We start from the raw sequence: 27,419 nt of genomic DNA, 5'->3' as shown, positions 1-27,419 counted from the left end.
TCTCTGCCCCTCTCCTGCTGTCTCTCTCTCTCAAAAATAAGTAAACATTAAAAAATTTTTTTTTCATAAATAAATAAAAGAGTCTCCAGAGAAATCAGTCCTTACAAATACCTTGATTTTGGATCTGTGGCCTCCTGAACTCTGAGAGAATAAAGTTCTGTTGTTTAAGCCACCCAGTTTATAATGATTTGTTGTGGCATCCTGATGAAATGAATGCACTTGTCATTTCTGCTATTCCTCGTGGCTAGAGTTTACTCTCTGTACCCAGTACTGCTGCTACAATTTTATTATAACAGCGGTTGGCATTTTTTTAATGTAAAGGGCAAAACCACTAAATATTTTAGGCTTTGCATGCCACACAGTCTCTGTCATAGTTACTTGACTCTGCTCTCACAGTGCAAAAGTAGCCACAGACAATATGTAAACAAATGGACGTGACTGTGTTCCAATAAAACTTTATTCACAAAAGCAAGTGGTGGGCCAGGTTTGACCTATGGATCATAGTTTGCTGACCCCTGCACTATGATGTTCACCCGAGATCCTGGTGCCCCAACTCTTGGCAGTTTTCATAGAGTTTTCTCTGTACCATTTCTTCCTGAAGCTCTGGGAGGTCTTCATGCAAAAAGGCTTGATATGGCTTGTTTGGGTTTTTCAAATCGTCTGATATGTAGATTTGCTTTTAGTTCTCACTCTCAACCACTTGTTATTTCGGTCATGAAATGTCATTTTTCTTTTCTCCTTACATCCTACAGAGCCGTTTTCATAGCGCATTTGACAAACTAATGGTGAAGGCGTTGTGACTGTCATTTGACGTGTGCAGTCGTCAGCTGCTGGGGACTGTGCTTTGAAGTGTGTGGGTGGCTTCAAACACTTGGGGGCAAGCAGCCCTACAGTTCTGCACCGCTGAGTGGAGGAAATAACCAGAAAAGAAAGAAGAGGCTGTTTATTGTAAGTAACTTTTATTTTAAGATCCAACACAATAGGAGAGGAGTGGGGAGGGGAGAAGAGGGAGACAGAGAGAGAGTGATGGACTCTTCCAAAGTGATAAGTGATTATCTGGAGGCAGGGAATATAAACTGAAGGGGAAGGAGGCAACACAAACAAAATGGGATTTTATACTTAGTAAATCAAAATCAGTCTGTGTGTATAGAACAGCGGAGCTTGAAAATACAAGTGTCAAGGTGAGAGAGGAAGGTTTACTTGGATTCCGAAAGAAATATTTGGGGTTGAAAATGAAAAGAAAGCCAGAAACCTTCATCAGAAATCGGAGAGCAACGGTCAGGCTGTGATCTAGACAGTTTGTCCTCTCTTCTTTTGTCTAGATTTGCCCCTCGTTTCCTACGGCTGCTGCAACAAATTACCACAAACTGGACGATTGAAAACAACAGAAATGTAGTCTCTCTCTCCCAGTTCTGGAGGCCAGAATTCTGAGGTGAATATCCCTGGTGTCACAGGGCTGTGCTCCCTCTGGAGGCTCTAGCTGAGAATCTGTTCTTGCCTCTTTCAGTTCTGGCAGCTGTGGGTATTCTTTGACTTGTGGTCACATCGCTGCAAACTCTGCCTCCACGGTCACATTGCCTCCTCCTTTTCTCTCTGTCTTCCCCTCTTCTGTCTGTGTCAAATCCCCTTCTGCCTCCCCCTCCTAAGGGTATGGGTGATGGCCTTTATGCCCTCCCCCCCCCCCCAGATAATCCAGGATAATTCCCCATCTCAAAACCCTTAATCGCATTTGCAAAGATCCTTTTTTTGGCCGTGTGAGGTAACATTCATAGGTTCCCGGGACTAGGATGTGGATATATTTTAGGGAGGCATCTTCAGCCTACTACAACCCCAAGCTTTATACCCAAGGACAGTGAAAAGCAGTACAGCTCACAGGATCAGTTTCCTCCAAGCGTAGTTTAGCAAGAACCTCGAGCAGGGTGAGGGGAAGGGGAGCAGAAGGCTGGCTCGGTTTGTCAAATACTTTTTTCAGCCACAATACAACATTTCCACCCCTCTTCATAGACTGGCTCCCCAGATATCCACAAGGCTGGCCTTCTCTTTAATTACAGTAGGGAATGATTACAAAAAGGACCTAAAAAAAATACACAAAGGGTGGGTCATATTTTAAATAGGCAGAAACCCAGGAAAATTTTCTACAAGCACATTTTTCTAAGGAAAAAAAAAATTCTAAATATGCACACAGGTGAACCTGGACTCTAGGGATGGGGCCCATTGTAATTACTGATACATACCCACCCACTCCCTCTTAATTCCAACAAGCTTATAAAATCACACAAAACCAGGAAGCATTTTAAACTGCTTTCCACGTGAACATTCTGCCACATGCACCTCAAACTCATTATGTCTGACGGAGGACCCAGCACCTCACAGCACCAACATGTTCTTCCTTATTCGTTGCTCTAAGCTTGAAAGCTGCTGGGTTCATCTGAGCTAGCAGATCTTCAGAATTTGAACCCCCGTGAACTGTATGCAAACATTTTTGCATGTGTGCATTTGTGCCTTTCCCAGGGGAGAAATCCCTAGCCTTCATCAGATTCTCCACGGAATCTTTGAGTTCAAAAGGGGAAAAAAGGTCTGCCCCGGCCCGGCACTCGATCGGATCTACAAAATGCACACACATAGGCATGTGCGTTTGCAATAGAGAATACCCACTGCTTTGTTTTTGCGTGCGTTTGTCAAATTTTCATGCATTGTTGTCATAAATGTTAAGGATAGCTGGCTGGGAGTCATAGTAAAATTTTGCCACCATTCCCTTCCCAAGTAGGGCTACGTGGCCAGGATCAAGTATAAAAGTAAGGTTTTGGTCTCTCTGAAGAAATGGATTTTGCCCGTAAGAACAAGGAAGCAGGGCACCATGATGAGTACTTTTTCTGTGTGGAAGGATTATCCTGATGTGCCAACACATACCAAATAGACCTTCACATTCCTGGAATGCTTGCCTCCACCTCCTCCAACTTTGCCTAATTCATCCTTAGGTCTCAGCTTAAATACTTCTTCCCCCCAGGGAAGACGTCCTCAATTGTCACTGCTGGGAAAAGATTATAGACTCAAATTTTGAAATATGGGTCTCGCTGCTTACGGAATATCTATATGCAGGGAAGGAAACTGACCACCAGCTGGAGACTGGAGACTGTCCCTTTGGTCTTAACTCTTGAAGTACCCCAAGATTTCCCTCTAACCCCGTCCTTTTCTGGAATCACTTTGGTTGCACAGGAAAGGTAGCGCTGGTACTCAGCATTAAACTGAGTACTTTGTACATTTGAGTTTTAGTTTGTGTTCAGTTTGCAACTTCCTTCTTTGTATATTCACACACTTCAGTAGGCTATTACATCAGAAAAGAGATTCAAATAGACATTTAGAAAACAAGGAGAGTTACAATACTCCTTACGAAAACTAAGAAGACAAAAAAATTGTCGTTGAAAACAGTCATGATGAAGTTTCAAGGAATGAAACATTAAGATTTTCATTAAATTGTTCATAGTTAGAAATTGTTAAGTTCTACTGATATTAGAGGGACCAGTTTTCCCTTCACAATATGTTCTTTATATCAGCCCATGTATTTTGTTTATGGCATTGTCACAATTACCATTATAATATATTTGCGTAATTTTATGTTTATTGCCTTTCTTTTGCACTTGTCCACAGCTCTGCAAGACAGAAGCTGCCCACCTCGTTAGTGCTTAGCAGTACCATTTTCAGTAGATACTAACAAATATTGGATACACAAGTGGATGGATTAATTAATTAATACAGAATTGTGATTGTTTCCCTTCCCCAGAGAGAACCATCCTTTGACCATAGCAGGTAATTGTCACATTGGGTAGCATTCTCGAAATGGGCTTGTTCCACATGCCTCTTCTTAAAGCAGGGTTTCTCTACCTCAGCACGATTGCCCTTCTGGGCAGGATGGTTCTTTGTTGTGGGGGCTGTCCTGTGCACCGTACGATGTTTGACAGCAGCCTTGGCCTCTACCTGCTAGATGCCAATCTCACAACCCTCCTTAAGTTCCGCCAGCCAAAAGTATCTCCAGACTTTGGCCAGTTGAACAACAATGCTTAAAGACAGAAGAGAAGCACAGGAGGTATTTCTGAATCTAGGACAAGATGAAGGATGAAAAAGAGGAAAAGGCAGCTGCGGTTGAATGCCCTTAAAGCTATGCATCTGGGACTCTCCTTGCAGAGGGTTTTGTTTTTGTTTTCATTTACTATCATAAATCTGTCCTCCCAAAAAACTTTGCTTTGTATACTTCAATTTTTTTTTTATTATTTCTTCATTTCTTCCTGAAAATATCTTTTGAACAATTCCAACTTTATTTCTATTGAACTAAGAATAGGAATTTAGTTTAATTTTTTTTTTTTTTTTTTTTTTTTTTTTTTTTTTGTAATTCAGTAGGACAGTTACCTGAGGCTGAGACAGATGGGAGCCTAGAAAAGATTACAGAATTGGGTCAGCTGGGATGTGGCTCCCGACACACCTGGGCCACTCTGCTCAGCGTGTTCAGCGACAGCTTCTGCCGGCCTCCTTCAGACAAGCAGCAAACCACATGGAAAGGTGACTGGAGCTACCAGGAGTCAAGTTCTTTGGAGGGCAGGTGCTAGAAATTGCTTAGTAATCTGTCTGAGTTTCAAGTTTTCTCGGTTCTGGATCTTTCTAAATAAAGCATGAGACAACAGGGAGTTTAGAAGGGATAATGGTTTCTGATGAAATAGGAAGAAACACTTTTGCTTTAAAAATTAATGCAGCTGTTTCTGCATCCTGGGGTCCTGCGTTTCAGTGTAGGAAACCTAACTGTTAAGGAATATGCAAAAAATGAAGTTGCAAACCGAACACAAACTAAAACTCAAATGTACAAAGACACATCACTTTTCATTTTCTGGAACAGACCCAAGTTTCATGAGTCCCATCCCACAGGGTGGCAGCTAGTTTGGTGGGTGGGGAGAGCACATGAACTTTTCTAATTAATGGTGCGTTTGACTTAAAATATTCTGTGTTGACTAAACATTCTGTTCATTGAAAGTTGAACTTCCTGTGACAACTGGGTTTCTCCTTTCCCTTCCTTTCCTCACCGTGGCATCCAGGTGCAGAGGAAGGCTGATATCTCGCTGCCCCTAGGGAGATGGGGCTGGGGCTGGACTGGGGCTTGTCTGTCTCTACTGCGGGCCACCTGGTCCTGTCCTCGGGTATACACTGGCTGGCACCCACTAAGGTGGGCTGGTCCGACCCGTAGGACACTCCCTGTGGGATGGAGGCTGTGCACTGTAGAAACAGGGTGTATGATGTCTGATTTCCTCAGAGCATCCTGTAGGGGGTGGGTTGCTGAAGTCTAACTGGGGAACTCATCTCAGTCTATTCTCTGAGTTTGATTAGGGTCTCCCTTGGGACTCAGTCCTACCTCACCCCCTTGCTTGGTGGCTGTGCATCCACTGGAAGTCTAGCCACTAACCCCAGATGTTTCCCATCCCACCTTGAGTTTCCAGCCACAGGGCTTCTTCGCCTCACCCTCACAGTGGAATCTTGTGGCAAGTTCCTCAGCCTGAATCTCCTCTATTTTCAGCAGCCCCTAAGGGCATTTGAGAACTTCCAGATTCCTTGCATGCCACTCAGATCCTGAGGAGTCAAGAGCTCTACCTCAGGTGTCTCTTTTGTCCCTCTCTTCTTTGATGTCTAGTCCATGCATGGCACTGCTAAGCAGTAACAAGATAGCCTCTACAGAGCTTACGGACAGTGCAAAAGAAAGTCATTAAACATAAAAGTACACAAACGTATTATTTAATGGTAATTACAATAATGCCATAAACAAGGAAAGGACAAAAGCCCCTTTGCTGTCTTCCCTCCTCTTACTGATTTGATGACCCCCTTCCTTCAGAACATCAGCCTGGGAGAGGATAGGCCTGTCACAAGGTTCTCACAGCCTCACTATCTATTCTACAACCTGTGTCTCCCTTCTTCTTCCCATAATCCCTCAGGGTAGCAGGTGGGCTGTTCACACCATCACCTCCCAACCCCCCTATACCTTTGTAGCAGGGACTAGTCTCACTCTGAGTCCTCTGTCTCTGGAATAATACTTTTTCTTCAAAAAAAGTTTTTCTCAATGTTTATTGGAGAGAGGGAGACAGAGACAGAGCACAAGTGGGGGAGGGGCAGAGAGACAGAGGGAGACACAGAATCCGAAGCAGGCTCCAGGCTCTGAGCTGTCAGCACAGAGCCTGACATGGGGCTCGAACTCATAAACTGAGATCATGACCTGAGCTGAAGGCGGATGCTCAACCGACTGAGAGGCGCCCCTCTCTGGAATAATACTTCTATTTTAGCCCACCAGACTCTGTTCTTGATATGTTAACACTGGCTCAAAAAATTTAGAAAATCACTTCACTTCTTGAAAAGACTGTCTTTTAAGACAATTAGTTGGTCTCCAACCGCTCTGGAAGTCAAAAGCTGGATGTTGATTTCCCCTTCCTTTTGCATTCCTAGTGGCATGATCCTAATCCTCCCCAAAGCACGCAGACATCTCTGACAGAAGAGACAAGAGGCCACATATAAAAATTATAAAAGATAAAAGTGTAAGTCCATTAATGGGGCCTTTAGGTGAGGGAGACAAGACCCAGGGCCAGTACTGTGGAGTGGGGAGGTTGAGATAAGGCTCAGCATGATGAGCCAAAGTGCTTCTCACTGGGCTCAGGAGATTTTTCTAATGTAAAATGACTTCTGGTCTTATCTGGATAGATATAAAAAGTAGAAGTTGTATAATACAGGAAGTGGGAAAAGGAAACCCAGAGAGTTACGGTGATCCTCAGCAAGTTGTCAGGAAAGTGCTCTTGAGGGAGAGGAATGGCTACCCGTAGGATACTCCCTGTGGGGTGGAGGCTGTGGACAGTAGAAATAGGGGTGTCTGGTGTCTGATTTCCTCTTCATCTGCTCCCATTGTCACCCTTGTAATAGCACTGCCTTGGAGAATGAAGGTGCAGCTCTGGTCCTATCTGGGGAAGAAATAAACCAGAAAGAAATGGAGACTTGGTCATAAAATGACCAGAAGCAACTGAGAAGGATCTGGGAGCAGGAATTTGGGGTGAGAGTTGACAGGTTATGACTCGGACAGGTACCTTCCCCACCACCAGGCCAAATCTGGGCACCTCCAGGTCTATGTGAGGAGGATTGAATTTTCTAATGTTAAATGCAAATGTGGTAGATTAAAAATGGCCACCAATTTTTGTCACTTAGCACGTCGAGAAGCGGTGTTTATTTCTCACCGTCTGGAATTTGGTTTGGCCCTGTCGCTGCTTGAACCAAGAGGATATGGTGATAGCTATGCTGTGCCAATCCTGAACCCAAGTCGTTAAAAGGCTGGTGATTTATGCTTTTCGAAACTCTGTGCCACTACATGGCCATCACAGAGAAGGAAAATCCTCCTAGGAACCTCACCCCAGTGGGAAGTGCCTCATCTCATAAAAGAGAGATTAACACAAGAAAAGTAAACAGAAATTTATTAACATATGCATCTCTCTCTCTCTCTCTCTCTCTCTCTCTCTCTCTCATACACACACACACACACACATACACACAATCATTCAGTAATGAATCACTTGAAGAGATGCTTAGAACTTTGGCTTATATAATAACAAAGGAACAATGAACTTTTAGAGAAATGACTAGACAGTGGAAAGAGACTTTGTTTCTAGGGCAGCAAACTGGGGGAGGTAAATTATATGGGAAACTAATGTTAGATAAGGGCTAGCTGTAGCAAGATTTGCTGTCTAGATTCTTTTGGTGTAGTCTATGGGCTGATAAAAGCGTCTAGACTTGCCTCTGGTGATTAACTTCTGTCTTTCCTGATAGGAGAGGGGAGCCACCTTTGCAAATTTACATCCCGCTTTTAGGCAAATAGGGACAAAGAAGAGAGTTTTTCTTGAATCTAGGCTTCTCAGTTGCCTTTAGCTCAAAATAATGCTTATGCTGAAGTGGCATATTCTGGGGTAGCATATTCTGCTACTCTTCACTATGCTCTAGAAAGATCACATAGAGAAACCACATGAAAAGATCAGATGGAGACTGACGAGCCCTGGGATGACACAGAGAAAGAGAGAGACCCAGCCAAGCTCAGCCTTCCAGGCATCCTTTCCAAGATGCCAGACTTGTGAGTGAGCCACTCACAGCAGCCCTGACCACGACCTGATAGTACCGACATGAGGAACCTCAGGAAAGACTAACAGAAGCACCTTTTAACTGATTCCAATCAACTCACAGAAGCATGAGATAGTAGTCGCTTTAAGCCACCAAGTTTTGGAATGATTTGTTATGCAGTTGATAAGTGGAACCAAGGGGTAGGGCCAAGGTGACAGCGGGGAAAGAGTGCGATGTCCTGCACATCAGCTCTTACATGCCTCCGTCCAGAAGTGACAGGTGAAATTTCCATTCATATTTCCTTAGCTAAAGCAAGTCATACAGCCATGCCTAACTTCAGGGAAGTTATGTCCAGGAAAGAAAGGGTATGAGTGATTTCTACCGCCCCACCTCTAGCAGCAGGGGAGGCCGGGGAAGCCGAGAAGTTTTGTAATGATTTGTTGTACCTTATCATGATTCATTGCCTCGGGCTGGGAATGTAGCAGCCCTGAACCCAAATCAGGATACTGTTGTCAAGGGCGAAGGCAGAAGGAGGAACAGCATTTGCCCCAAGAGGCGAGTGGATAAATAACAGAGATTGCAATGGCTGCCACCTGTGTTCACACCCTGCACTGACCCTGGCCCTACTCGCTAAAGTTGAACTCTCCATCCTTGCACTTTCAATCCTTATATTTGGAATTTGAGTTTGGAACGAGTCTGGATGGGGAAAAAAAGGGAGAGAGAGAAGGGAAAGAGGAAGAAAAGGAAGGATGGAGAAAAAAGGTGGCAGTTGTGTACTTGGGTGTGAAATAAAAGACCTTGAGGGCTCCTGACTCTGACTTCAGCACTTTTTCTACCACTTACAGGAATAAATAATTAATGTTTGCACAAAAATGTCAAACAGAAAGACAAAGGGAAAGGGAACATTGCGAAGAGGTGTGAAATGTGTGGCAGTCTGGGTGGTCTGGTTGAAGAAGGAAAAACAAAATTCTTGTCAGGTTGGGCTTTGGGAAACTCTTGGAGGAATGGAATGGAACATTCTGATCTAAGGCTTATGCCTTGAGCACGGCTCTCTCTATTCAGGACTCTAATGTAGGTAAGCTTTGTTTTTTCTCCCCTTTCTTCCAAGTTCCAAACTCAGCTCACGGATTCTTCCTCGTTGGTCAAAATTAAATCCAAATAGCAACACTTTTTGTCATTTCTTTAATAAGTGAAAGACGAAATCCTAGGAAAATGTTTAACCATCTACAAAAGACTTTTCATATATTGTCCTCACAAGAACTTTATTTACCATCCTTATTTTACTTGTTAGAGAATCAAGGCTACTAGAGGCGAATTTATTCAAGGTCACTTAACACATCTGAAACTAAGTCTGTCCACCTTTATAATCCCTTACGTTAACCACCAAAATACTTAGACTTTCAAGAATTTATTTAGTGCATTGTTCTTAATTGAACCTGGGATCTAGAAAATTTCTAGATAGCTTGGCCAGCATTTGTTGCCTCATTCAGGAATACAACTTCTATTTCCTACTTCTGATGGAACTGTCTTTAGTATCCTCCCACATCTGTATCATTTTTGCTTTCTCTCTACTTTTATTCTCATCCAAATGTTCCCCACTGTACTCCCACCTAGCAGTTATGGGTTTCCACATACATGGATATCTCAACTTAGGCCCATTTGCAGCCAAGTCTGTTTATGCTGATTCTACTCACTCAGTTTTATGATGCCTATTAGTTATATTTCCTGCCTTATATTGAAGCCTCAGATTCACCTAGTTTTTGCCCCCTGCTCTGCTGTCTCTCCCACTCCAGCCCCTTCAAATAAATCTCACTACCCACCACCCTGGGCTTGAGTAAAACCTCGATGGAATTCTTCATCGCTTTGCCTTGATTTTCAGATCCATTGCTCTTATATTTCCTGGTTCTTTGGGGCCCTGAACCTAGCTCCTGTTTTCTGCCTAGTCCTGTTGGCTAGTGGCATAAAGTTGCTCTCCCAGTTTTGTCTCTCTCCATACTAATGAATGCTTTATTAGAGCATCTGATGATAATGGGAACTGCCATTAGTTATGGGTCTACCTTGTGTCTACCGCTGAACTAAATATTTTATGCATTATTGCATTTGCTCCTGCAGGGAAAAAAAAAAAATTTCCCTCTACTCTTCCAAGTTCTCTGCTGAGAGCTCTGTAACAAATAACAGACAAACAAAAGAAATAGAAACAGAAGTTTATTAGCATGAATACCTCGTATATGCATGGGAGACACTCGGTAACTCTTAGAGGTCCTTTAGAATTCAACTTAAATACGATTTTCAGCTAAAGACAAAAGAGAGAAAGGTGTGGGGGAAGTCAGTTATGGGGAGATGAGCGGGGAAAGTATGATACATTAGAATAAGTTTTGCTATGCAGAGTTAAGTCAGTGCCTTCTCCATTGCCGAGTTGAGTTTCTTGTGATTTAGTCATTCTCTTGGTACACAGAGGGAGACACCCTTACAAATGGAGATTTCCCTACAAGTGCAAATTTCCGTTACAAAAGGGTAACTTCAAATCCATTTTCAGAGCTCCTTCTTTGCCTGCTGTTTCTCAAAATAATTCTTATGCCAGAGAGGTAGATTTTGGGGTGGCACATTTTGCCACCCTTCACTACTCGTGACAAACCAGCAATGTATTGTTATTTCCTTCCTTTTCCCGGAAGACACAGAAGCAGTATCAGTGCCAGGAGACAGCCTTCATATTTTAATTAAAGCTCTTATATGGATACCTGACACTGGCCTTCACTACTTCATCTGGTCTTCCCAAGAGTCCTGCAAGCTATACAGACATTCTCGTCTCTACTTTTTGGGGGGTTGGGTGGTGGGGGGGGAGGGTGGTGAAGCTTAAGAAGCGTTGGTGGCCTATGAAGCACACCAAGGTTTAATCTCCAGTCTCCTCTCTCACCACACTGGCCTGCTTGCCAGACCCACTTCAGGACCTTTGTTTCAGCCATTCCCTCTGCCCCAATGCTCTTCCCCCATATCCACATGGCTCCCTTCCTCACCCCCTCCACATATTTGTTCAAATGTCACCTTTCAGTGAGGATTTCCCTAACCCTCCTACCAGAATTGCATCCCCACTCATGGCTGTCCCTCACCCCTGCCCCACTTTATGTTTTTTTCATAGCACTTATCACTCTCTGACACCACACATTTTAGTTACTAGAATGCAAGTTCCAAGATAGAAGACTTTTTGTCAGTTTTGTTCACTAGTATGGGTTCATTTTTGACAAATATTTGTTGAATGAATGGATGAATACATAGCTAATTCCAAAGCCTATTCCCTTTTCACCACAATATTCTCAGATCCTTTGTATCTATCATATCTTCTTTTTGCCTCTAGGCTGCTTTATAATGCTAAAGAATTTTTAAAAAAGAAATGCCTACATTCAATATTATCAAGAAAAAGAAGAAACAAATCCGACCTATCCTGGGCCTGGAAACCATGCTAGCAGCAGCTGTTGGCTTTATCAAAGAACATTTATTATGTGCCTTCCTGTATGTGATGCTCTGCTATGCACTACGCAGAAAAAACTAAACCAAAGTGCTGGTCTTGGGCTCCGTCTCCCCCTCCAATTGGCTGAGTATTGGGCGAGCCAGCACTGGCACAGATGCACAAATGGAGTACATATGGCACGTACAACACAGACCTGAATGACAGGTGTTGGGAGCCAATATTCACAGGTCAGTCAGAAAGAAAAATTTACAGGTCCATCAGGGAGAAAACCCATGGGAGTTTCATTATTAGACAGGGTGGGGTTTGTGGAAATCATCCAAAGAGAACTCTTGCATCCAAAATCTGTTTGGATTTGAGGGGATATTGCTGAGAAACGATTTAACTCATACGCAGTGAGCTTCTAATTCACAGCTTGGTTCCTGGATGCAAATATTTGACCAAGGAAGCCACAACAACCATAATGCTGGAAGAAGAACTTGCGGCATCCTCTGCCCTTGGGAAGAACCCATTTTTCCCATCTTGGGCCTGATGCCAACTCTTTTTTAAAAACTAATTTCCTAATGATGCTATAAGCTCCTGGTAATTGGGACAACTGTCATCATTTAGCATTCTTTAAGCATCTTGAGGTGAATTAGAGATTTTTAGCTGCATTCACTCTGTGTATCACTTTTCTGTTTTATGCATATACTCCATGTGTATATAAACAAGACGGTATGATAAAAACATTAAAATTGTAAGCAAATTAAAGTAATATGAGGCCAGATCGATTGCCAGCAACAAATGCAGCCACCACCAACATAAGTTAGAGCTTTTTAGCTGCACACCAGTGCCACGAGGTCAGTTATATGAAAAGTAAATTATGCTAATTAGCATCTTACATGCTTAATTCCAAAATTAATTGTACTAGACTTTAAACTCCTTTAGAACAAGAATAATACTGGGGCGCCTGGGTGGCTCAGTCGGTTAAATGTCCGACTTCAGCTCAGGTCACGATCTCGTGGTCCGTGAGTTCGAGCCCCGTGTCGGCCTCTGGGCTGATGGCTCAGAGCCTGGAGCCTGCTTCCGATTCTGTGTCTCCCTCTCTCTCTGCCCCTCCCCTGTTCATGCTCTGTCTCTCTCTGTCTCAAAAATAAATAAAACGTTAAAAAAAATTTAAAAAAAAGAACAAGAATAATATTTTACTCATTTCTCATACACTCTCTATTTTAATGCTCAGTAAATATACCCTCTCCCTTCAATAGATGAAGATTCATTAGGACTGAATATTACATTAAACAGTGTATCCAGTATCTATTATGCATTTGGCACAAAATAACATTCAATAAATATTTTTTTAGAAATTGGGGCGCCTGGGTGGCGCAGTCGGTTAAGCGTCCGACTTCAACCAGGTCACGATCTCGCGGTCCGTGAGTTCGAGCCCCGCGTCAGGCTCTGGGCTGATGGCTCGGAGCCTGGAGCCTGTTTCCGATTCTGTGTCTCCCTCTCTCTCTGCCCCTCACCCGTTCATGCTCTGTCTCTCTCTGTCCCAAAAATAAATAAAAAACGTTGAAAAAAAAAAAATTAAAAAAAAAAAAAAAAAAAAAAAAAGAAATAAAAAAAGGGGTTCCTGGCTGGCTCAGTTGGTAGAGAGTGAAACTCTAGATCTCTGGATTGTCGGTTCCAGTCCCACATTGGATGTACAGATTACTTAAAAAAAACAACAACCCCCCCCCCCAAAAAAAAACAACCAACCTAAGGCTTGTAAAATGCAAGCCAAGGGTCCTACTCTATTTTTAAAAAAAGAAAAGAAAAAAAAATAAATTAAAAAAAAATGAATACTGACCTGTAAAAATTAAATTTAATTCAACATTTGGGTGCATGTGAATTATCAGTGAAACAAACCATAAACAAAAGATCATGGATTCAAATATTTTATGAAAAGATATTAGGGGGGGAGGGGTAAGTGGAGGAAGGTGGTCAAAAAGTACTAACTTTTTCAGATCAATGAAACAGAATAGAGAACCCAGAAATGGACCCACAAACGTATGGCCGCCTAATCTTTGACAAAGCAGGAAAGAATATCCAATGGAATAAAGACAGTCTCTTCAGCAAGTGGTGCTGGGAAAACTGGACAGTGACATGCAGAAGAATGAATCTGGACCACTTTCTTACACCATAGACAAAAATAAATCAAAATGTATGAAAGACCTAAATGTAAGACAGGAAGCCATCAAACTTCTCGAGGAGAAAGCAGGCAAAAACCTCTTTGATCTTGGCCACAGCAACTTCTTACTCAACACGTCTCTGGAGGCAAGGGAAACAAAAGCAAAAATGAACTACTGAGACCTCATCAACATAAAATCTTCTGCACAGAGAAGGAAACAATCAGCAAAACTAAAAGGCAACTGAAAGGATGGGAGAAGGTATTTGCAAATGACATATCAGATAAAGGCTTAGTATCCAAAATCTATAAAGAACTTATCAAAGTCAACACCCAAAAAACAAATAATCCAGTGAAGAAATGGGCAAAAGACATGAATAGACACTTCTTCAAAGAAGACATCCAGATGGCCAACTGACACATGAAAAAATGCTCAACATCATTCATCACCAGGGAAATACAAATCAAAACCACAATGAGATGTCACCTTACACCTGTCAGAATGGCTAACGTTAACAACGCGGGCAACAACAGATGTTGGTGAGAATGCGGAGAAAGAGGATCTTTTGCATTGCTGGTGGGAATGCGAGCTGGTGCAGCTACTCTGGAAAGCAGTATGGAGGTTCCTTAAATAATTAAAAATAGAACTACCCTACAACCCAGCAATTGCACTACTAGGTATTTATCTAAGGGATACAGGTATGCTGTTTCAAAGGGACACATGTACCCCAATGTTTATAGCAACACTATCAACAATAGCCAGAGTTGGAAAGAGCCCAAATGTCCATCGCTGGATGAATGGATAAAGAAGATGTAATATATATACACACACACACACACACACACACACACAGGAATATTACTCAGCAATCAAAAAGAATGAAATCATTTGCAATTATGTGGATGGAACTGGAGGGTATTACACTAAGCGAAATTAGTCAGAGAAAGACAAATAACATATGACTTCACTCGTATGAGGACTTTAAGATACAAAACAGATGAACATAAGGGAAGGGAAGCAAAAATAATATAAAAACAGGGAGGGGGACAAAACATAAGAGACTCTTAAATATGGAGAACAAACAGAGGGTTTCTGGAGAGGTTGTGGGGGGTGATAAATGGGGAAGGGGCATTAAGGAATATACTCCTGAAATCATTGTTTCACTATATGCTAACTAGTTTGGATGTAAATTGAAAAATAAAATAAAAAAGGTACTAACTTTTAATTATAATATAAAAAAGTACTAGGGATGTAATGTACAACATGATGACTCTAGATAAAAGTATGTATGATATATAGGAAAGTGGTTAAGGGAGTAAATCCTGAGAGTTCCCATCACAAGAAACTTTTTTTTTTTTCTTTTTCTTTTCTTTTTATTATATTGAGATGTATGTTAGCTGACCTTATTGTGGCAATCATTTCACAATATATGTAAAGGAAACCATCAGGCTGTATGCCTTAAACTTATATACTGATGGATGTCAACTATATCTCAACAAAACTGGGGAAAGGCATGCCTGGGTGACTCAGTTGGTTGAGTGTCTGACTTCAGCACAGATCATGATCTCACAGCTCATGGGTTAGAGTCCTGCGTGGGGCTCTGTGCTGACACCTTGGAGCCTAGAGCCTGCCTTGGATTCTGTGTCTCCCTCTTTCTCTGATCCTCTCCTGCTCATGCTCTCTCTCTCTCTCTCGCTCTCTCTCTCAAAATAAATAAGCATTAAAAATTGAAAAAAAAAGGGGCGCCTGGGTGGCGCAGTCGGTTAAGCGTCCGACTTCAGCCAGGTCACGATCTCGCGGTCCGTGAGTTCGAGCCCCGCGTCAGGCTCTGGGCTGATGGCTCGGAGCCTGGAGCCTGTTTCTGATTCTGTGTCTCCCTCTCTCTCTGCCCCTCCCTGTTCATGCTCTGTCTCTCTCTGTCCCAAAAATAAATTAAAAAAATTAAAAAAAAAAAAAAAAAAACGTTGAAAAAAAAAATTGAAAAAAAAAAAAAATTGAAAAAAAAAAAAAAAATTGAAAAAAAAAAAAAAACCGGGTGGGGGGAAGGTACTGACAAGCCCAAAGATTAAATTCTGCATCAGCTCTTGAGGAGAGGGTGGTTTGGGGCATTACTGATACATTCTGGGCTTTATTTCCCTATTCTATCCTGATGAATCTTAGACAAGAATGAGGGTTGGGTTAGAGGATGATCTCTACAGTCCCTTTCATCTCCAAGTTCTGGGATTATGATTTGTATAATCCAAAAGGATATAGGTATATTTGCAGAGCCTGGCCCATTACCTGGCAGGGTTGAATGATTTTTTAAAAGTGAATAAACTGTAAACAGAGCCAGCTCCAAGACAGCCTCCAACAATCCCACCTCCTGATACCCTTGTGTGGTTCCCTCCCATGTCATACTAGAGGTGATCTGTTTGACCACTAGCATACAGCCAAAGTAGTGGCACACCCCTTCCTACATTAGAGGTTATAAAAATAAAAGTGAGGAATTGAGACCTTCTGCCAATGGCCATGCGAACACATCTGAAAGTGGATTCTCCTCAAAGCTCCATTCAAGCTTTCAGGAGACAGCAGTCCCTGCTGACAGATTGACTATGACCTCGTGAACCGGAACCACTTGGCTAAGGTGGTCCTGGATTCCTGATCCTCAGAAACTAGGGGAGATAATGCATTGTTGCTGTTTTAAGTTGCTAGATTTGGGGGGGAATTTGTTACGCAGCAAGAGATAACAAAGACATTTTTCATCCCAAAGTCCTCCCTTCTCCTGGGGGAGATATGATTAATGTCAATTTCACCATTCCTGGAAATTATGCACTTTTTTTGGCAACATACATTTCATAAGCAAAGACATAAGTTAGTACCAGCATTTTCCTAGCTACCTAGTTTTAAAATCAGCTTCACTCAAGCCACAACTTTAAAAAGGAAGAAAAACTACCTTATTGCATGTAGTAATGGTCTCATTGTGATCTTTTTCTCTAGAGTTTCAAGATTACGTGTTGCCTTTGCCAAAATTTCCCTTCTTTCATGGCCATCCAATAGGTACATCATTCTCTTTCATACTTTTCTTACTGGGTCTTCCTATGAAACAACTTTAAAAGAAACACATTCATAGGGCTTGTTTCTCTTTCAATACCTCTTTAATTCATAGATTTGCTCTTTACTTCATGACAAAATGGCCTTTGAAGATCTTCAAGGACTGTTTTTTTTTTTTAATTTTTTTTTCAACGTTTTTTAATTTTTTTTGGGGACAGAGAGAGACAGAGCATGAACGGGGGAGGGGCAGAGAGAGAGGGAGACACAGAATCGGAAACAGGCTCCAGGCTCCGAGCCATCAGCCCAGAGCCCGATGCGGGGCTCGAACTCACGGACCGCGAGATCGTGACCTGGCTGAAGTCGGACGCTTAACCGACTGCGCCACCCAGGCGCCCCAAGGACTGTTTTTATGTCTAAGAATTTAAAAAAGTTAAAATATGGAATTCAACTGCTTTGGGCATTCAATATTTCACCTTGGAGGTAATGTATACAAAGACCTTAGAACAGATTTATACGGAAGTTATTTATATAGAAGTACAGATTGACACCCTATTATGTAGATAAGGAAATGCTTCATGTGCTTAATACCTAGAGACCAAAATGGAGAAGAGCTATCCACTAACGCAGCCTGGACTCTACAGTGGATGCCAAGTTCAGAATAGCTCTCATAATTCTAATTAAGGACCCCCTCCATAGGATGGTTTTTATGATTTCTCCGTCATCTACCAGAGCTGTGAACAAAACTGTTGTCTCTAAAATGTTTCCTGATAGGTCATCGTAAAATGATCTGGCACAAAATGACTCAAAAACTTCTGTGGACAGGAATGTTTATTAACACATCACTGTGCCTTTGGGCAAACACATTTCTTAGATCTAAACATCAAATTGCTGCCGCATGCCTCTAGGAAACGGTGTATACATTTTACCTGATCTGCAAAGGTATGGGCCTCAGACAGTATGCTAGATCTTTCTTACATCAAAGAGGCACAGGGACTGGCAACGCAGTCTGGTTAATAATCTAAATTCTGTAAAACTAGAAGTGACTAGATTTAGGGGCACCTGGGTGGTTCAGTTGGTTAAGCATCTGACTTCGGCTCAGGTCATGATCTCACAGCTCATGAGTTCGAGCCCCGCATCTGGCTCTGTGTTGACAGCTCAGATCCTGGAGCCTGCTTCGGATTCTGTGTCTCCCTCTCTCTCTGTCCCTCCCCCGCTTGGACTCTGTCTGTCTCTCTCTCAAAAACAAACACACATTAAAAAAAAAAAAAAGTGACTAGATTTACACAAAGAAAGCACCAGCAAGGGCATAGTGTTTCCTGATTATTCTGATTGTGGGATTTTGAGGGTGATGGGGGAAGGGAGAGAAGGGAGGCCATGGGAATCACGACCCTGTGGAGAACCACCATGTCCTCACCCTACAGGAAAGAGGGAAAAGAGAAATGAGTACAAGACCAGAAGTTTTGTGCTTAGAAACTCACTAAGGTGTAAGATGCTACAAAAGAGGTTTTTGCTCCTGACTTGCTTATACTCCTGGTCTCCTAGATCTGGATTCTGAGAAAAAGAGAAGAGTTGCCTAGAAATCGATTCCTAGCTTCCATTTTTAGGTTTTAGTAGTTATAGCCAAAAGCTGGTGAGTTGGTGGCCATCACAATTTTTCTCGTACCACAGTCATAACATTCTCAAAGTGAGTTTGCATGGTTACTTGTGGGTCAAAACTAAGGGCAATTAAAGCTTTGGAAAATGACCTTCCCTCCTCCCTCCTTCCCTTCCCTCCCTCCTTCTTTCCCTCCTTCCTTCCTTTGATAAATTTACTTTGAAGAACCAAAATTTATTTTCTTTTTTCCCCATCTTTATTGAGGTATAATTGACAAATAAAATTGTCCATACTTAAGGTGTATAATTTGATGTTTTGACATACATTGTGAAATAATTGTCACAAGTGAGCTAATTAACATGAAAACTGATGTTTTTAAATAAAAAATATTTGAGTTGCAAATGATTCCCTCACGATTTTACACAGGAAATGTGACTAAAATGTAAACTGTACAAAATTAAATTACAGAATATTAGAGCAAGAGAAAACAGTTCCTGGGCACTGTCTAGACAAGCATTCAGGAAACAGTGACAGTGTTATTTATTCTTATTTTTTGCCACCTGTCAAGAGAAAGAATATCAATGTTCAGGTCATAAGTCAATGAAGGGGCGCCTGGGTGGCTCTGTCAGTTAAGTGACTGACTTCGGCTCAGGTCATGATTTCGCGGTTTGTGAGTTCGTGCTCCGAGTCGGGCTCTGTGCTGACAGCTCAGAGCCTGGAGCCCGTTCGGATTCTGTGTCTCCCCATCTCTTGGCCCCTCCCCTGCTCATGCTCTCTCTCTCTCTGTCTCTCAATAATAAATAAATGTTAAAAAAAATTAAAAAATAAATAAATACGTCACTGAAGGTGATTACATTCCCTTTATTTTCCCCAGAGAAAAAGGAAATTGGATGTTTAGCATAGAATATTCATTATTACACCTGGGTTGACCTAGAAGAGCAAGTTTTCTTGCTCTCATTACCTCATTACAATGAAGCTACTAACACCTCTTGCATATTAATCAGTTATGATCTTGGAAGTTACATGGTCACTTGTACCCCGAACGCATGTAGCTTAATTTGGCCCAATACCCATTATCTTTTTCTGCATAACAGCAGCCTATAAACTTTTCAGCCTAACACAGCAACCCCTCATTAAGCTCACAATTCTCCGGGTTAACAATTCGAGTTGGGCTCAGCTGAGCCATTCTTCCGGTCTTGGCTGGGCTAACTCACAAGTACTTGGTCAACAGCTGGTTGACTAAGTGACTCTGCTTCTGAGGGAGGGCTTGTCTAGGATGACCTCAGCTGGGACAACTCATCTCCGCTCCGCACAGTCATGTGAACTTGAGCAAATTTCCTAGCCTCTCTGGTCTTCCCTGCTGGCTCATTCTCATCAACACACAAATACGCTGTTATTTCTCTAACCTACAGCCAGAAAGGCCTCTTTTATCTCCAGCTATCGCCCTATCTCTCTGCTCATTTTTATAGCCAAACTCTTTAAAAGTTATTTGGACTCACAGGCTCCAATTCCGTTCTTCCCATGTTTTGCTAAAACCTACTCCAGAAGGTTTTAGCCCACACCATTCTGCCCAAATTGCTCCTGTCAAGGCCAACCTTTACATTGCTCAATCCAAAGATCCATTCCTACTCCTCATCTTACGTGACCCATCAACAGCGGTTGACACGTGTCATCACCCCATCTCCTCGAAACACTTCTTTCACTTGGCTTCTGGGCAACACACCCACCTGGTTCTCATCCTCCCTCACTAGCTTCCCCTTCCAGGTCTCCTTTACTGGCTCCAATATCAGAGTTCATCCAAGCTCAGACCTTGGACTTTTTCCCTTCTGATTTTACTTATTTTCCTGGTGATCTCATCCAGTCTCCTGATTTTTAAGTATCGTCCATATGTGAATAACTCCAAATTAATGTCCTTATCCACGACCCCAAGTCCAGACATAAATATCCAGCTGCCTACAAGCAATCTCCACTTGGAAATGTTATATTTTCCTATTTCCGCTGCAACAAATGATCGTAAACCGAGTGGCTTAAAACAACATGAATGTATTATCTTACTGTTTTGGAGGTCAGAAGTCCAAAATGGGTCTCAGTGGGTAACATCAGAGTGTCAGCACGGCTGCATTTCTTTTGTAAAGGCTCTAGGGGAGAATCCATTTTCTTGGCCTTTCCAACTTTTAGAGACTGCTGGCATTTGTTTGCTTGTGGGCTCCTTCCATCTTCAAAGCCAGCAATGCCCAGTGAAGTCTTTCTCACATTGCATAGTCTGACACTGACTTCCACATTTAAAGACTTATGATTACATTACATCCACCTGAATAGTGCAGGACACCTTCCCTATTGTAAGGTCAGCTAATTAGCAACCTTAATTCCATCCACTAATTCAATTCCCCCTTGCCATATAATCAAACATATTCACAGGTTCCCTAATTCACAGGGAATTAGGATCTCAATGGGCCTTTTGGGGGATCCTTATCCTGCCTGCCACAGATGTCTTATAGTCATGTCAAAGTTAGCATATCCAAGCTGAACTCCTGAGCTTACCAATCCTGCCCCTCTCTAAGTCCTCCTCAACTTCAATCAACACCAACCTCACCTTTCCAGTTGATCAAGGCAGAAAGTTTGGAGTCACCTTTTTCTTCTCTTTCTAGCTCATATCCAATCTATTAGCAAATCCTGTGGACTCCACCTACAGAGATGCTTAGAATCTGATACTTCTTACCGCCTCCCAAACAACTACATTGGTTCATCCTCCTCCATTACTCTCTTGGGTTATTGTTAATGGTCTCCAGATCTCCCAGAATATTATAATAGTCTCCCAACCCATCTCTGTGGTTTCTGCCCTGTCCTACCAGCACCCATTTCCCACCTGCCCACACATAGTCTGTTCTCAATATAACATCCAGATGATATTTTTACAACAGAAGTCAGACCATGTAGCTTCTCTGCTTACAACTCTCCCAAGGCTTCTCAGCTCCATAAAAGTCAATATCTGCAAGGCCCATAGGATCTGGCCTTTCCTCCTACTTCTCTGACTTCTGTTCCTCCCCAACATACTCATTTTTACTCCACCCACCAGGGCCTCCCTGCTCTGTCTGCAACAGTCCAGGCACCTCCTCGCGGCTTTTGTACTTGGCAGTTTACTCTTTGGAACACACTCTTCTCCCAGAGGTTTATAATATGGGTCTCTCTTCATCTCCCTCAATCTTTGCTCAAAGTCCCCTTCTCAGTGAGGCTTTCCTTATTCATCATCCTTTATTTTTTAACTGTTTTCCCCCTTTTATCGAAGTATCGTTGACACACCATGTTATGTTAGTTTCAGGAATACGATGTAGTGATTCGACACATCTACTTGTTATGCTATGCTCGTCACAAGTGCATACTGTCACCATACTACACTGTTCTAATACCATTGCCATATTCCATATGCGTACCTTTTATCCCTGTGACTTATTCATCCCATAACTGGAAGCCTGTACCTCCCACTCCCCTTCATCCACTTTGTTTATTCCCCCAAGCCCCTCCCCTCTGGCAACCATCAGTTCTCTGTATTTATGAATCTGTTTCTGCTTTTCATTTGTTCTCATTTGTTCCATGTATAGGTGAAATCCTTATGATATTTGTCTTTCTCTGACTTATTTTACTTAGCGTAGTAGCCTCTAGGCCCATCGGTGTAGTTGCAAATGGCAAGAGCTCATCCTTTCGTATGGCCAAGTAAAATTCTGTTGTATGTACATACCTACATACAGTGGAATATATACTAAAGCTTCTTTACCCACTTACCTCTCAGTGGACACTTGGGTTGCTTCCATATCTTGGCTATTATAAAGAATGCTGCAATAAACATCGGGGTGCATCATTCTTCTCAAATTAGTGGTTTTGTTTTCTTTGGGTAAATATTTAGTAGTGGAATTACTGGATCATATGGTATTTCTCTTTCTGTTTGAAGAACATCCATACTGTTTTCCACAGTGGCTGTACCAATTTACATCCTCACCAACAGTGCAACAGGGTTCCTTTTTCTCCACGTCCTCGCTAACACTTGTTATTTCTTGTTGTTTTGAATCTAGCCATTCTGACAGGTGTAGGGTGAGGTCTCATTGTGGTTTTAATTTGCATCTCCCTGATGATTGGTGACATTGAGCATCTTCTCACAACATTCTTTAAATTGCACACACATGGGGGTGCCTGAGTGGCTCAGTCAGTTGAGCGTCCCGACTTTAGCTCGGGTCATGATCTCACAGTCTGTGAGTTTGAGCCCCGCGTCAGGCTCTGTGCTCACAGTTCAGAGCCTGGAGCCTGCTTTGGATTCTGTGTCTCCCTCTCTCTCCGTCCCTCCCCTGCTCGCACTCTCTCTCCCTCTCCCTCTCTCTTTCAAAAATAAATAAACATTAAAAAAATTTTTAAATTGCATGCACATGTACACACACACGTACACAGAAACCTTTCCTTCTTTAATGTTTACTTTTCTCAGTAGCATTTATCACATTCTAACTTACCATATAATTTACATTTTTATAGTTTATTTTTATCTCTCACCACTAGATAGTAAATTCCACGAAGGCAGGGATGCTTTGAGGTATTCCTAATTCTTAGGCCATTATCAAGTACATGGTAGACACTCAGTAGATATTAGACAAATAAATGATTCTGCATCAGTTTCTTTATCAGTAAAGTGGGAATACTAGGAATGGTAACGATATCGTAAAGTTATTGGGAGAATTAAATAAATTAATATATGTAATGTGTTATCACAGAGCCTGCAACGGAGAAAGCATTAAAGAAGTATTTACACTTATAATTTCTCTACCATTTACACTGATTCTTCTCTTGTTACTCAGTGAGCACCAAGCACTACCCCTCAAGAGGTAACGACAGTAATATATCGAGAATACACTGTGTCCTAGTAAGGAAGTCATATGTAAATACTTGCTATTTTATATAATTTAACAAAGCCCTCAGCAAGTAACGATCTTATATTAATTACTACTGGACTCTCTAGGTGTGTGTGTTGAGGACAAATGTTCATTATCCTTGTTTTTCTATTGGATGCACACATGTTAACATGGACAAAGGAACCTGAACTTTAGTCCCTCACCTGGTCAGAACTAACCACGAACGGCAGGCAGATGAGCTAAATCCTCATGACTGTCGTAGTCCCACATTCCTTTGTTATTAATCGGATTTAGGTGATGACCTTCAAGTCTAGAATCAGCACCATTCTTTCCCAGTTTGAATATTGGCACAAGCCACAGACCTTATTCATCTTATTTCAAAATGTCAGAACACCAATATTCAGAGCATTTGAAACTGTGCAAATAACCTTCTAGAATACATTTTCAAAATCAAAGTATCATTATTGGTTTTCTTCCTTCATCCTCTTGCAGCATATACCAAACTGAATCCCAGAGATTCCATCAACTTATTTCCATTTTTATACCAGTGAGGCCAAAGGGAAAAAAGCATTATTATCTGGATGCAGAAGCTCCGTGAAGAGCCAAACCTCAGACTTGCACATCTTTGAAAATTAAAGTCTCTCCTGACAAAGTAGGCCAAATATTTCTGATGTGTAGCTATTGGATGGTCAGTTTTATTCACTCCCTAATAAATATGAAGCACCCAAAAAATCAGTTTTATAAGAAACCGGACCATCGCTGGCTGTTTGTCTTTGATTAAACATCACCTCTGCGATTTAATTCAATCACTTCAAACGGAAGTCTATGATGTTTGACTCTGAATAAAACACTTTAACGTCAAGTTTAAAGACGGCCACGTGCAGTTGTACAGATCATTCATTGCACCTGCCTATCTAGCTGAGGGGGCAAGTGAGGCTGAAAGATTTTTCGCTTTGTTTATTTTCAATGCCAAGGCTTGACTGTGAGTATTAAGGATAAAACCTGGAAGACTCAGCATATAGTGATATCACAAACCTTAGAGCTGGAAAGAATAGGTGATAATATTATAGGAGAGGACAGAGGATGAGAGTGAATCATATAGGACCAATGCCTAGATAATTCATAAGACCCTTCAAGAAATTTAGATCAGGCCTGGAGAGAAGGGGAGAAAGGGAGAAGAAAGTAGAAGAGAAAACAATGACTGTGGCAATTGATCAAAAGAAGATGAGTTATATCTAAAGACAATGAGTTATAATGATTTGGTAAGACTATGTTTTCTGCAATCTACTCAACAGAAATTGGGGACTTGAGATCCAAACTCAGTTTTTAAGCAGTTTTTTAGAAGCTGAATATGTGTACACCTGAGTAACAGGGGCTGGGACTATAAAATGTATACCCAGCATATTGCATTTATTGAGCTTCCAAAACACAGTGGGCTCTAGGCTAAGAGCCTTACATGCATTCTCACATTTAGTCAATCCAGGGGAAAAGGGTCTGAGAGGCTGGCTGGGTATTTTCTACTTGCCTCTCCAGATCATTATCTCCCCTGCCCTGTGCCAAAAGAGGCTGACTGATATGAACTACCACCACCAGCCACCTTGTCCTACTGCTTCTTATTGGGTTTGGCCAATGGTAGGACTGGTGGAGAGTGAGATCAGGGTACTTACTCCCCTGGCTCTCTATGTCATATTGCCTTGAATTGTCTTCATCCCTCTATGGAAGGTGATAGCTCTTATCAGGCAGCCCTCTCCATTGCTACTGATATGGACTGAATGTTTATGTCCCCCCGCCCCCAAGTTCATATGTTAAAGCCCTAACCCCCAAAGTGATGATATTTGGAAGTAGGACCTTTAGGAGGTGGTTAGGTTTAGACGAGATCATGAAGGTAACCCCCCCGCCCCCCCCCGCCCCCCGCGATGAGATTAGCTTTTTTATAGGAAGAAAAAGACACACCAGAGCTTGCTCTTTCTCTGTCATGTGAGGATATGTGGGAAGAAAGCTGCTGTCTGCAAGCCAGAGAGCCAACTCTCACCAGGAACCAGATCTGCCAGCACCTGGAGCTGGGCCTTCCCAGCCTCCAGAACAGTGAGAAATAAATGTCTGCTGTTCAAGCCGCCCCATCTATTGTATTTTGTTATAGCGGCCCGGTGCACTGACATAGCTACCCTCTCGGAGTTCCAGGACCGCTGCCTCCCACTCCCAATGCCCCTTCAGGCACAGGGAAGATAGGCGACTCCCTGACGCCACTGGTCTTAAAGTCCTACACTATTCCTTGCTGGTTTCCGTAAAGCCTGCCTGCAATCTAGTGAACAGACACTTTCTGCCTACCCAGTGGGAGTGCGCTCTCTATTTCCTGCTAGGACACTCTCTAATATACATGTACTTCCTAAGCAGAGACTGTGTGGCCGTTTATCAACAGGACTTTGCTCATCTGTGGAGCTACAGGGATCTTCACGCGTCTTCCAACTCTGAAAGTCTTTCTATGCTGCTTATAGTTACACTAATAAAGACATTCGTTACGTTTTTATTCAATTATACATGAAACAGCAAATATTTCCTGTAAAACCTTTACATTGTGTTGAGCGAAACTGTTCTGTCTATCCTTCCAGAAGCCATTCCTTTTGACCCCTGCACTTGATTTAAAAGAAAAAGGAATGGAGAAAAAGCGAGTGACGTCCAGTGTCAGTGCTGGAGGGCAGCCATTGACTCCGAGTCCCTGGAGACAGAGGTCATGGAGGTCCTGGAGAGTTTGTGGCTTCTCTACCAGGGACAACTAGTTTTCTAGAGATGGGATTGAGAACCCACGAATGCTGCTCACCAGATGAAGAAGGACAGCTAGTTGCAGGGCACAAAGCTTTTGTTTGGAGTTACATCTTGATGCTTCTGAAAGCAGCAACATTTCTCAGTGTTTCTGTGTGTTCAGCTCCTCAGGAGAGGCTGAATATGCAAATGCTAGGATAAAATATAGTAAGAAAAAATAATGAATGAAACGATCCACTGCATCTCCAACAATTTTGCATCATCATCCCATCTCCTTTTGTCTTATAACCAGGAATAATAGCCAAATTGTTGTTCATGTTGTTGAATTTCTGCTAAAAATCCCTCATACTTGTCTAAGGCTTTATAATTTATGGAGCCTCTCATTTTATTCTCATAAGGATCTCCTGTGCGTGTGCATGCACAAACACACACACACACACAATTGTGAAAATAAATAGGGCAGGTATTCTCTTTTATTTTTATTATTGGTGTTTTTTTTTTAAATCTCATAATATCTTATCTTTTTCCATTCCAACCCTTCAAAGTCTTTTATGATATATTATAAATGTGATTTTTCTTGATCTTGGTAATAATCTTATTAGTAATACTATGTTATTTGCTATACTATATTATTTGTTACATATTCATTTGTTGATAATCTTTTTTTTATTTTAATTTTTAATTTGTATTCTGTAAAGTTGCCGATTCTGGAGATTTTCTCTGTTCCTTTCTAGTCTTTGTTGCTTTTGGTCTTTCTTTCCCACTCAAAATGTCCCCTTTAATATTTCTCACAGGGCTGGTTTAGTGGTCATGAACTCCCTTAGTTTTTGTTTGTCTGACAGGCTCTTTATCTCTCTTTCTATTCTGAATGACAGCCTTGATGGATAAAGTATTCTTGGCTGCATATTTTTTCCACTTCGGCATGTTGAGTATATCATGCCACTCCCATCTGGCCTGCCAGGTTTCTGGGGAGAGATCTGCTGCAAACCTGACTTGTCTTCCCTTGTAGATTAGGAATTTATTTTCCCTTGTTGCTTTCAGGATTCTTTCCTTATCTGTATATTTTAAAATTTTTACTATGATATATTCTTGCTGTGGGCCAGCTTTTGTTAAATTTGGTGGGAGTTCTCTGTGCCTCCTGGATTCCAATGTCTGTGTCCTTCCCCAGATTAGGGAAGTTTTCTGCTATAATGTGCTCATTTAAAACTTTTCTGCCCTCTTTCCCCTTTCTGGGACTCCTATGATACAAATGTTATTATGCTTTATGGAGTTACTGAGTTCCCTAAGTCTACATTCATGATCTAATACTTTTCTTTCCCTACTCTTTTCAGCTTCATTACTTTCCATATTTTTATATTCTGTATCACTTATTCATTCCTCTGAGTCGTACATCCTCACTGTCACTGCATCCTGTT

The 27,419-nt window shown here is 41.9% G+C and overlaps 2 long non-coding RNA genes across 2 annotated transcripts in view; one reads left to right on the top strand and one right to left on the bottom strand.

Moving 5' to 3' along the window:
• The first annotated feature begins 788 nt into the window (after nucleotides 1-788).
• LOC131519193 (uncharacterized) overlaps nucleotides 789-27,419 on the top strand; it is a 28,013-nt gene continuing 1,382 nt past the window's right edge. Inside the window, exon 1 of the long non-coding RNA XR_009265522.1 lies at nucleotides 789-948. This is a non-coding gene — a long non-coding RNA (uncharacterized LOC131519193). The remainder of the gene's footprint in view (nucleotides 949-27,419) is intronic.
• The window catches only part of LOC131519190 (uncharacterized), a 65,008-nt gene continuing 62,771 nt past the window's right edge, over nucleotides 25,183-27,419 (bottom strand). The window contains exon 3 of the long non-coding RNA XR_009265519.1: nucleotides 25,183-26,196. This is a non-coding gene — a long non-coding RNA (uncharacterized LOC131519190). The remainder of the gene's footprint in view (nucleotides 26,197-27,419) is intronic.

Source organism: Neofelis nebulosa, chromosome 8, assembly GCF_028018385.1.
Source record: "Neofelis nebulosa isolate mNeoNeb1 chromosome 8, mNeoNeb1.pri, whole genome shotgun sequence".
Classification (NCBI taxonomy): Eukaryota; Metazoa; Chordata; class Mammalia; order Carnivora; family Felidae; genus Neofelis; species Neofelis nebulosa.
Note: the sequence above shows the minus strand (reverse complement) of the source record. Positions and strands in the feature narration are given on the sequence as shown.